Source organism: Oryctolagus cuniculus, chromosome 1 (genome assembly GCF_964237555.1).
Source record: "Oryctolagus cuniculus chromosome 1, mOryCun1.1, whole genome shotgun sequence".
Classification (NCBI taxonomy): Eukaryota; Metazoa; Chordata; class Mammalia; order Lagomorpha; family Leporidae; genus Oryctolagus; species Oryctolagus cuniculus.
In genome coordinates, this window is record NC_091432.1 from 63811181 (window position 1) to 63823773 (window position 12593).

General features: G+C 48.2%; 1 protein-coding gene and 1 non-coding gene across 4 annotated transcripts in view; both read right to left on the reverse strand.

The window, feature by feature from the left end:
* CLPB (ClpB family mitochondrial disaggregase) overlaps window positions 1–12593 on the reverse strand; it is a 142055-nt gene that overhangs the window by 91514 nt on the left and 37948 nt on the right. The gene's annotated exons all lie outside the window — the stretch shown is intronic.
* On the reverse strand, window positions 10538–10644 carry LOC127484974 (U6 spliceosomal RNA). Its single transcript, XR_007912177.1, has one exon. It is a non-coding gene; the product is annotated as a U6 spliceosomal RNA (small nuclear RNA).

The window sequence follows — 12593 nt, forward strand, 5'->3', positions numbered from 1 at the left end:
AATTGGATAGGAAATTGAGCAGCCAGGACACAATCTGGTGTCCATTTGGGATGTCAGCATTGCAGGCAATGGCTTAACCTGCTGTACCACAACACTGGTCCAATAACATTGCTTCTCAAAAATTATGTATTTAAGTATGTATTATGTATCAAAGGCAGAGTTACAAAGAGAGAGGGAGAAGGAGAGAGACAGACAAACATATCCTTCCATCTGCTGGTTCACTCCCTAAATGGCTACAACAGCCAGGGCTGGGCCAGGTGAAAGCCAGGAGCTTCATCCAGGTCTCCGATGTAGGTAGTAGGAGCCCAAGCACTACGGCCACCTTCTGCTGCTTTCCTAGGTACATGAGCAGGGAGCTGGATTAGAAGTGGAGCAGCTGGTACTCGAACCGGAACTCCTATGAGATGCCAGAGCTGTAGATGGCAGCTTAACCATCTGCGCCACAGTGCCGGCCCCAAAAAGTCTATGTATTTTTAAGGGTTTTGATAAATATTACTAAATAGCCTTTCAGAAAAACTGTACTCATTTTCACTAGAAAATTATGGAATAAGATAGTAAGTGTGCTTTCTCTTTAGCAAAATAGGACATCATTTTTTTTTCTGAATGTGCTTGAAAATAGAAAACTGAATCATATTATTGCTTGAATTTATATTTCTCTGATTACTAGTGAGGCTCTGAAGTTTTAAAAATGTCGGCCGGCGCCGCGACTCACTTGGCTAATCCTCTGCCTGTGGCGCTGGCACCCTAGATTCTAGTCCGGTTGGGGTGCCGGATTCTGTCCAGGTTGCTCCTCTTCCAGTCCAGCTCTCTGCTGTGGCCCTAGAAGGCAGTGGAAGACAGCCCAAGTGCTTGGGCCCTGCACCCGCATGGGAGACCAGGAGAAGCACCTGGCTCCTGGCTTTGGATCAGCACAGTGTGCTGGCCGTAGCAGCCATTTAGGGGGTGAACCAATGGAAGGAAGACCTTTCTCTCTGTCTTTCTTTCTCTCTCACTGTCTAACTCTGCCTGTCAAAAAAAAAAAAAAAATGTCTAAGAATAAGTCATTTCTTCTTTCTTTTTTAAAAAATATTTATTTGAAAGGCAGAGCCACAGACAGAGAGAGGGAGAGGGAGGGGGAAAGGGAGAGAGAGTGAGTGAGAGGTCCACCATCTGCTGGTTCACTCCCCAAATGGCTGCAACAGCTAGAGCCAGGAGCCAGGAGCTTCTTCTGGGTTCCCATGTAGGTGCAAGGGCCCAAGCATTTGAGCCATCTTCTGTTGCTTTCCCAGGCAATCAGCAGGGAGCTGAACTGGAAGTGAAGCAGCAAGGACTAGAAGTGATGCCACAGGCGGAGGCTTAACCTAAACCACAGAGCCACCACCCCCTTTAAAAAAAAAATATTTACTTGAAAGGCAGAGTTACAGAAAGGGAGAGAGTGAGGGAGAAAGAGAGATCTGCTGGTTCACTACCCAAATGGCCACAATGGTCAGGGCTGGCCAGGTTGAAGCCAGGAGCCAGGAGCTTTTTCCAGGTCTCCCACACCGGTGCCAGGTCAAGTCCTGGCTGCTCTACTTCCAATCCAGCTCCCTGCTGATGTGCTTGGCAAAGCATCACACAGGAGGCCTAAATGGAGTTGTAGCCATTTGGGGAATAAACCAGCAGGTGGAAGATCTCTCTCTCTCTCTCTCTTTTTTTAAAGATTTATTTTATTTATTTGAAGGACAGAGTTACAGAGAGAGGTAGAGACAGAGAGAGGTCTTCCATTCACTGGTTCACTCCCCAGATGGCCACAATGGCCAGAGCTGTGCCAATCTGGAGCCAAGAGCCAGGAGCCTTTTTCAGGTCTCCCAAGCAGGTGCAAGGGCCCAAGGACTTGGGCCATCTTCTATTACTATCCTAGGCCATAGCAGAGAGCTGGATTGGAAGAGGAGCAGACGGGACTAGAACCGGCACCCATATGAGATGCCAGCACTTCAGACCAGGGCTTTAACCCACAGCGCCACAGCACTGGCCCCTCTCTAACTCTGCCTGTCAAACAAACAAATCTTCAAGGAAAAAAAGAAAACAAACTAGATTCCATCTTCTACCTAGCTGAGGTTCTTCTACATCTGATCTAACATAGTTGGCTGAGTTTCCTCTGTCTACTCACCTTACCTAAAAGGATTTTAAAGATTACCTTTCACAGGTAGTTTATCCAGAATATGGATTAAGAAAGGTCTCTAAGCAGCTAAAATCCATGTCTAAATTTCATATTTTTCATTTACAATAGTCTGTCACGCTCTCACTTGGAGACTAGTTACTCTGAGTTTACACACAATCCAGATTAACACTGGCATTAGTCCTCCTATTTCCCAGAGGGTTAAAGGCCAGAAGGGTATAAAAAGCCTGGTACAGACAAGCACACTAGCTGAAGGGAATGTGACACAATATCTGATAGAAAGGCAGTATGGCTCAGAGGCTAAGAGCATGGCTGTAAAATTCAAGACAATCAGAGCATTAAAATGAAAAGACAGTAATTAATGATAACCCATCATAATTATATTTATAAATTATAATTTTAAATCATAAAGTAAAATAAGGTTCCACAAGTCTACACTGAAAATAAATTAGTGAGTGAGGGAGAAGAAAAGTTTTTCTTTATATGGAATGACAACTATTAAATGGAGGAGGAATGATGAAATTTGAAAACCACCATTTTGTAACCTAGTAGGGATCATCAGGAATAACAACAGTATCTAGCTCATACTTGTTTGGCTGTGTTAATGAATGCAAAGTGCCCACATCAGCATCTGGCATATAGTAAGTTCTCAAAAATGTTACACTTATTACTTTGTACCTGACACTGTAGAAGGTCCAGAGAAGTACAAACTACGACACTTAAATTGGGAAGACAGTATGGCATTTTCCAGCAAGCACGGGAAGATGTGGGCTCAAGTTAAAGCTCTATCACTGGCCAGCGCCGTGGCTCAATAGGCTGATCCTCTGCCTGCAGCAGCGGCACACGGGGTTCTAGTCCCAGTCAGGGCGCCGGATTCTGTCCTAGTTGCCCCTCTGCCAGGCCAGCTCTCTGCTGTGGCCCGGGAGTGCAGTGGAGGATGGCCCAAGTCCTTGGGCCCTGCACCTGCATGGGAGACCAGGAAGAAGCACCTGGCTCCTGGCTTCGGATCAGTGTGGTGTACCGGCCTCAGTGCGCCAGCCACAGCGGCCATTGGAGGGTGAACCAATGGCAAAGGAAGACCTTTCTCTCTGTCTGTCTCTCTCACTGTCCACTCTGCCTGTCAAATAAATAAATAAATAAATAAATAAAAAAGCTCTATCACTAATGATCATGTGATCATAGATAAAACCTGACACCTTCAAGCCTCCACTTCTTTACCAGTATAATGGAGATCGGATACCTCTTTTGGAGGTCCTAAGTGAAAAAAAACTCAATAGTGCCTGCCACTCAAGAAAGCTCCATAAACAGGAGCTCTCTTCTTTTTGTCTATATAATCTTTGCAAAAATCATGTGAAAATCTGGGCCGTGGTAAACACCAGACCTGTACCTGACCACAGCAAAGCCCTGTGTTAAGAAGGCAGCATTTCTATATTCTGTACAAGCTGACATGTTTTAAAATCCAAGTGAGAAGGGTAAGTTGATCTAAACTCAAAGGGACATAATTTGGTTAATCCTCAGCCGCTGTGTCCCATCACCATTCAATCACACCCCCTCCCTCAGCAGGCTGTCCCTCCAGGCAGACAATGTCACTAACTGTGCTACCTGGCCCTCTCCAGGTCCATGAGTATTGATTCCATCTGTCCAATTTGCAGGCCGCAGGATGTGTCCAAGCAACCATGTATGCTGCTCTTGGCCCTGCAGGGCAGACAGTGGTCTGGCAGGATGGGGAGAGGAGGGTGACTGGGATGGGCTCTGGGGTTGCTAACCCAATCAAAGGAAATGGGCAATTCACTTCACAAACTTGGAGGCCAAAGAGGGTAAGGACCCAAGATAGTGATTCATCCTGCAACCCTGGTCAAGATTCCCTTCACTTCCAATAAAACTACAAAGGCAGCAGTCCCACTGGAGAGTATAGATAGGACTCAAGGAACCACGGCTGCTTACCTGACAACAGGGATACCAAACACCTCACCAAACAGTAAAGAGGCTTTTTTGTCCAACTGTCATCATACAAAAAGCACTTAGCCCAAGCTCAAAAGAGGTCAGGCTGTTTTTGGAGAAGCCAGCCTGATCAGACTAGAAGGCTACACAGTATGGTCCACCACTGGCCTCACTGGAAGGATGGGCTGCAGCAGGGTAGGAGGCTAGGCAGAAAGTTAAGGCAAGATCGATAGGAGCAGGCTTAACATTAGGCCAGGACTACAGGAATGCCGAGTAGTTCACAATCAACACAGAACCAAAGGCCAGATGCCAGACAGCAGAGGCAGAGAAGAGGCAGCGTCAAACACCAGGTCAAACACCAGGTCAGGGATCACAGACTCAAGGGTGAGGCAGACCAGCAGATTATAACCTGTCGCTCCCCCTCTTCATGGAGGAACGACACAGGACCCTGCGCTGTTCTTTCGTCTGCTCGGCCCTTCCCGGGTTTGCTGCTGGTTCTTCCCGGGTTGGCTACCGTCCCTTCCACCTCCGTGGAAGGGCGGTTCCCCCTGCCACTTTCCCCACTTCCGCGGGGGAGCGGCACACCGCCGGCCGGCTCTCTCGGGGGCTGCACAGGTGTTCCTTCAGATAGATGTTCCCCTTAGATGTTCCTGGTGCATGTTGTCTCTCTCCTCCTTTATAGTCCTCTTCCACCAATCCCAACTCTGCTACCCACACGCCGAGTACGCTGCTCTCCTCCAATCAGGAGCAGGTCCTACAGTTTATTGGTTGAACTGGAGGCAGCTGTGTAGAAGCTGTTTCTCCCTTCTCAGCGTCATATTGTGGGAGAGCAGATGCATAGAATAAGTCTTAATTCCAGTAACTTAGTCTAGTCCGAGTTGCTCCCCACAATAACCAAGGAATACATTTATGCCAACCAGAAGTCAAGACAAGGCTTCTGAAGAAGTGTCCAGAAACAGTAGTGAGATTTTGAAATAAAGTGATTTCTGCCTTTTCAGTGTTCGGCTGAAGCAGAAAGAAGTCCCTACACTCAGAACTGTATTTGGAAGAAGGTGACTTAGATGGGGAGATGGCTGACGTATGGAGTGCAGAGCCAGCTACATGAACAGCATCTGACAGCATAAAAGCAGGCAGGCAGGCGGGCAGGCAGGCAATGCTAGTAGTAGCCTGCAGCCTCTCCTTTGTTCTGGCCACCGTGCTGTGGGTTGGGCTTAGGAATTACTGCCTTAAAGTAGTAGTGGCTGGTACTGAATGGGCTGCAGTGTAAGGGCTAGGTCTTCACCGACTTATCAGTTGGATGAAAGGCAGGATACACCATTCCACTCAATTATTTTTTTCTGTAACAGAAAACATCTCCACTCAAAGAACAGGCACTCACGGGGTAAAGGTTTAGGAATATCAGCAGCCTTCTCAGTCAGCTAAGGATTTGGTCTATGGTACGACAGGATTCCCAACGCACCTCAGAGGGTGTAGATACTGTCCAGCTCCCCTAGCTCGCTTACTGATTTATGGAAGCAAAGAATGTCTGCAGCACAAGAGGTATGCTCCATTGTCCCTCTCCTTTGTGCTAACTCTCAGGCAGAGATGCTTCTGTGGAACCACTTTGCTTCAACCCAGGCTTTAACAGAAGTGCTAGCACCAAGAAGCCCAAAAGAAAAATGAGGCAAGGAGATGAAGAGCCAATTCCCAGACGAGGAAATTAAAAAAAAAAGAAAAAAAGAAAAAAAGATCTTATTATTAAGCATATGAAGAGATCCTCAAGTCTGTTACTTCAGAAATGTAAATTAAGATGAGATTATCACTTGAAATTCAGTATAAGGACAGAAGTTAGGAAACTGGACAGTGGTGAGTGCCAGTGAGGACCCAGGAATTTGGAACTCTTCACGCACTGTCAGGGTACAGAACAGCAAGCCGCTAGGAAGCCAATCTTGTAGGCCTTTTTCAAATTAACTTATGCTGTGGCTCACAAGTACAGGAGGGTACTTCATGAAGTTCATGGAAAATGGACTTAAAAGATTCTAATGCAAAAATTTCAAAATCCATTCACTGTTTTTTATAATATGCACTCTCCATGAACTTTCTAAAAACCCACTGGTATGTTTCCCAGAGAAATCCTTACACTGGTGCATACTGGGCAAACAGGAGACAGTTTAGGCCAGACTTCTGTGACGGGGGGAGTGGCAGGGGGAGAGCAAGGCTGGGGGAATGGAGAAGTTAACAGAGCCACACACTATGAAATGCAATGCAGCAGTCAGAATATCAGGCTGCTTACGTGTGGAACAACATGGAGAGACGATTTTGTAAGAAAGGGTTGGTTTCCTACTACCTTATATTTACACATTAATTGAAGTTGACCATTTATTCCTTCCAGAGAGTCTCTTCAATTTCAGAACTTCTGATTCCTACCTGATCTAGGGATCATCAGGGCTGAAGAACTAAGGACCCAGTGAAAAGAAGCAGCTCCATGAAGTATGGCAAATGCATTAAAGATGTCATTCCTGCAGTGCCCTTCAACAGGTGAGTGTGCACTCCACGGTAGGGCTCCCCAGTGACACTGACATCCCAGCCTGGGTCCATGCCCTTCCTGTATGCACAGCTTCCAGTACGAACTCCCACAGCAGGGAGCCCTCACCATACTGAGTCATGGTTGCCTGTTCATTTTTATTTGACTCTCCCTTTAGGCTCTGGGGAAAGGGCCATGTCAACCTCATTTCCCAGGTTCTTGCCCAGTGCCTGCATCACAATCAGATGTTTTCTGAATGAGGGCACAAGTGAATAAAATTTTTTCTGATGGGAAACAGGGGAGAAAGGTGGAAGGCAATGGTCTCTGCCCTGCCCACCTGAAGGTCTAGACTAGCCCACGGGTGGTTTAGGTCTGGAAAACCTTCCTTGTTCTCTCCAGGGTATCAGGCCTTGCCTAGGCCAACAGGCAGTTTCCAGACAAAGCTGAGGAAATGAACAGAAGGATGGTCCCTAAGTGGCAGCTCCTGGGATTCACGGAACTCCCTTTGGAGCCACAGCCAAATTAATTTGCTGCTCAGGCTGTAGCGAGATTAGAAGTGCAGCACATGTAGGCAGGTTCGCGCACAGGCCTTGACGAGCTGCAGCTTTTAGGGTGGTGGGGAGTCACAGCGCACGGGAGGGCAGTGATGGTGATTCCTGTTCAGGCTTTCTGCTCTCAGTGGCTGCAGGGGCCTGGAGTCCTCACTTTGTTTAGGGAGGAGCGAGGAGGCCTGCAGTGAGAGCTGAGCCTGTGCTGGGCAAGGCGCGTGTCAAAGGCGGCTGCCGGCAGCTGGAGCTGGTGAAGCAAGAAGGGCAGCGATCCCCACTCCAGGTCGTCCCACACAATGGTGTGTTTCAGACGCTGCTCCAACGCCGCCTCCTCCCCACTCCACATCTAAAGCAGAGGGTCACTGTGAGGAGTGTCCCGGGGCCCACGGAGAAGACAAAGAGTGACCTATTCTCGACCCAGTGCACACCTCGATGAGGGAGGAAGCAAAGTGGTCACAGTCCAGGAGCTCTGCTGCAAAGTCAAATGAGCTGTGGCCCTTTCAGTAGCCTGGAACACTGGCTGGCCAGGGAAGCCGGGTGGCCTGACCAAACTCTAGAGGACCCGCGGCCTGGGGCAGGAGCCAGGGCAGGGACAGCGGCTTTCCTTCTAAAGCCAGCTACCTTTGGGAATGAAGGAAAGGTTAGGAAGTAAGCTACCTAGGCAGAAAGTGTGCTCCAATTTCCTCAAGTGAGGATAATAATCTTTGTTTACTTCAAAAGGTAAAGATCAATCATCATAACAAAGCAGCCACAGGCTGTTAGGCACTCCACACTCACTCTTTCAGATCCTTACAACAACTTGCAAGGAGGTACCAGTCCCGTTTTGTCAAGGAGGACACGGAAGCTCAGCAAAATAGCACAGGTTACTCTGGTGTGCGTATTTAATACGTACAGGAACCAATATACAAATCCAGGTCTGTTTTGATCCAGACCTCATACACATTTCCCTAGACCACAGTGGCTCTCACCCATCTGACCAGCTGTTAGTTTGTCTTACTACCCCAGTTACTGAGCCCCTACCATGCACCAGGAGAGTGATATTTGATTTTGACAAGGATCAAAATCAGTGGAGGGCTCAGACAGAGGTGACATAACTGGGGGCAAGGCTCAAGGAAGGCATGGCCCATTAAGTAGAGAGCCAAGGAATGAAGACCACTCATTACAGGGTTTTCAGGCAATCCTAACTTCACATCCTCAGGATAGTTCCAAATGTATTTCTTTTCTTTTCTTTTTTTTTTTTTTCTTGATAGGCAGAGTGGACAGCGAGAGAGAGAGAGACAGAGAGAAAGGTCTTCCTTTGCCGTTGGTTCACCTTCCAATGGCCGCCATGGCCGGCGCACCACACTGATCCAAAGGCAGGAGCCAGGTGCTTCTCCTGGTCTCCCATGGGGTGCAGGGCCCAAGCACTTGGGCCATCCTCCACTGCACTCCTGGGCCACAGCAGAGAGCTGGTCTGGAAGAGGGGCAACCGGGACAGAATCCGGCACCCCGACTGGGACTAGAACCCGGTGTGCTGGCACCACTAGGCGGAGGATTAGCCTAGTGAGCCGCGGCGCCGGCCCTGGAACCCCTATTATTAACTAACCATTTTATACACAACTAGACAGTGTCCTCCCCAAAGCAGGGACTATGTCTTGGCTATCTCTGTTCTTTTTTTTTTTTTTTTTTGACAGGCAGAGTAGACAGTGAGAGAGAAAGACAGAGAGAAAGGTCTTCCTTTGCTGTTGGTTCACCCTCCAATGGCCGCCACGGCCGGTGCGCTGTGGCTGGTCCACCGCGCTGATCCGAAAGCAGGAGCCAGGTACTTATCCTGGTCTCCCATGGGGTGCATGGCCCAAGGACTTGGGCCATCCTCCACTGCACTCCCGGGCCACAGCAGAGAGCTGGCCTGGAAGAGGGGCAACCGGGACAGGATCTGGAGCCCCGACCAGGACTAGAACCCGGTGTGCCGGCGCCGCAGCTCAATAGGCTATCTCTGTTCTTGAACACAGGGCCTGAAAAAGGCGTAACTATTTGCTGAATCAATCCACTTTCTGACATTGTACTGCTGACTCACACACTGAGAGTTCAGTCAGCTCTCTGACTTTACTACTTGGTTCTACACCTTGGATTTCACTTCTGGTTTTAGTTTTCTTTGTTGACTAAGACACTCACCTATTCTCATCACATTGCTCTAGCCCACTGAGATCCTTTTTTATGTTCCTAGTTCTTTTACCCAATATATTAATACCTCTTCAAGCTCCATTTAGTCTGCCCACTTAGCAGGCATTTATCAATGACCTCAATGAAATCACTGAAATAACTACCAAGGGGGACAGCACAGGGCTCCCTGCCTGAGTCTGCTCTCCAGCCTGATGATCATTCATACATCAACAATTACCAGGTTACTCACCATTTATTAGTCTGACTATCCTGTTTTCCACCTCATATTTTATTCAGGTGGATGTCATGAGAGACAGCCAAAATACCTTGCTGAAACCCAGACATATCATCACCATGTCTACTACAGACCCACCAACCTGGCAGCCCTATTCAAATAAGCAGCTGATGGCACAGCTGCTTTGAAAGAAGAGGGACAGGACTGGACCATATCATAGTCCCTAGAAATGGGGCACTAGTCCCAAACAGTGGAACAAGGTGAGCAATGGATGCTCTCTTGTCCCCAGCCAACACTCTCCAGGAATACTGCACTGAACACAGACCCCAGAAGGGGACATGGCATGGAGTAGGGGGATGGAAGTACGTGAGACTGTCACGTTAGGCAAATGAGCTGGCACTGCTTTCCAGAGAGCAGTGTCTCGGGTTGCCTGAGGTCGAAGCGTTGTCTGCCAAACTAGAAACGGGTGCACGCTGGAACTGGAATATCATTACTCTGAAACAGGATTATCTTGAGCACCGATTCCAAATGGGATTAGAAATGACTCTTTGTTACTCAGAGATAATCGGCCACAGCAGCAGTGGTGGGAGAAACGTCAAGCCCAGCACACTTTTCTGGGGGCATGGTGCTGGCATTCTGGGCATTTGGCCACAACCCTCACCCACCCTTCCTTGCTGGGAAATACTGGGCATTGTTCTGCATTGGGCAGGGGGCCACCTGGGACAAAGCCAGCCCCTCATCAAGGCACCCTGCTTAGAGCCCCCTGTTTTAAGCTCAGCTTCTTAGATAAAAAGGACTGGGAAAATAATTCCCTGAGCCCTTCTGCTTCTGAGTCACCTGTGAGATACTGAAGAGAGAGACATAGGTAACACAATTCCACCCTAAACAAAGGTAGGCTTCCTTGCAAGCCTTTCACTAACCTCCTTCTGGGGTGACCCACAACGGTCAGCTTAGTACCAGTAACGATAACTAAGACATTGCTGCTGCTGCTGCTGTTGCAGTACCTACCATGCTCCTTTAAAAAAAAAAAAAAAATTATGGAATGCTTCATGAATTTGCGTGTCATCCTTGCACAGGGGCCACGCTAATCTTCTCTGTATCATTCCAATTTTAGTATATGTGCTGCCGAAGCAAGCACCACGCTCCTGTTAACCAGAGTGGTAAGCCCTCGCCTGTGCTCTCTATATGGCAGGTGCCGTTCTCAACAGCCGGCACACACTCACTCACTCACACACTGAAGTCTCAAAATAGCCTTTAGAGGTAGACCCGTTTACCCCTATTTTACAGCTGAGGAAAGAAACACAGAAAAGTGAAAGACCCACCTAGGAAGAGGCAGAGCTTGGATCTGAACCCAGGAAGTCTGGCTCTGGAGCCCACAACTGTTCCACCTGCTAGATTGTCAGCCAGAAAAGATGGTGGTCAAGGTCGGTTAAGATCTTAACTACACACTCTGGTCCTCACAGCCTGCCAGCTCCGCACAGCCCTGCTTTCTCAACTTGGTGGCCTGGTTACAGGCCCAACTCTGGGGAAGGACCTCCTTTCATGTCCCCCCCTGCACGTCTCTCCCAGATCAGCCCATATGGTCTTTGTGGCTCTGACCATATCCTGCAGCCAAAGTGGGACTTGTTTTAGCCCTTTTCTGTCAACTTGAGTACAAAGAGAATGGTTTGTGTGTTTTTAGATTTCTCAGAATTACCCTGCACATAGTGGGGCATCAAGAAACCTTCAGTGAGCTGACTGGACTCCTGATCTCGCATCCACTGGCCCATCCCACGGCCTTGCTCCCTGCCCCTTCCCTCCACAGGCAGTACAGTTCAATAGAAAGACCAAGGGTTTGGGGTCCACAGCACACAAAGAAAGACCCGAAAACCTCTCCTGCAAACAGTGATCTGGTGGGGTCAGTATGTTTCTTAAAGATAGGGTTTAATGCCCCATTCCCTTGGTAAGGTAGAGGGAAAATAAGCAAATGCTAAAAATAAATGACTGATGTGAGAGGGAATTAAATGTTTTTTTAGCCAAGGATGGCAGCATTTTAAAATGAACAAAGCCCAGGTACCACATCCAGGAAGGCCTTGGCAAATGCGTGTTATCCACTCATTAGCTCAGTTCCTCAGGGACCCCAGCCAAGCAGGGAAGGCAGTGCCGGGAACCAGTCCTTCCGGTGCTGATGAAATGCACTCCGGGAGAAAAGGCAGGGGGAGGGAGGGAGGGAGACTCTGGTGGGGAATTTCAAACAGTTCTGCCAGCATTTTGTGCTCGGTCTCATAGTTCTCACCTGCACTGAGGCAGGGCAACCAGCAGGCCCCAGTGGACTCCAAACTCAATCCCCTGCACTGCTGTCCTCTCCCAGCACTCTGGGTTCCTTAAGCACCACAAGAGCCTCAGGAGCTGGCTCCTGCAGGGCAGTCTAGGGGTGTGGTATAGCAGAGGCAAACACCCAGTCCCCCAACTTTCTCCTTGCTAGAATGAAGAGCCACACACTTTGTGACTTTAGGTAAGCCCACTATACGGGTGTATCACTTGTAGAGCAGGTTTATGACTGCTCATCAGTAACTACACTTCAGGACACCACTGAGGGGTGTGAATTCACACATCTTCACCCTCTACCAGCAATCAAAACACACAGCGCGCTAATAGGAGACACTGCAACACGTGACCATTGACACTACAGACATCAACGCTCAGTACGCCCCCGGCCACAGTTAATGACAATTAGAGAGGGATGACAGCTTTTAAAAGAATTTTTGGAAAAGTCAGTTATTGTTTAACTAACTGTACACATAGTTAAGTCATCCTTTTAACATGCATACTTTGATGAGTTTTACTAATCGTCTATAGTTATTAACTACCACCATCATCAAGATATTGAACGATTCCATTACCTACAAACTCCTTCACATCCTCCTCCCACTCTCAAACTCTTACAACCGTTGACCAGATCTCTTTCCACAGCACTGCCTTTTCCGGAAAGTCACATAAATGGAATTGTATAGCAGGTAGCATTCTGTGTTTGGCTTATAACGTAATGCCTTTGAGACTTGCCCATGCTGGCACATGTATTAGTAATTCCATTGCATGGACATACCA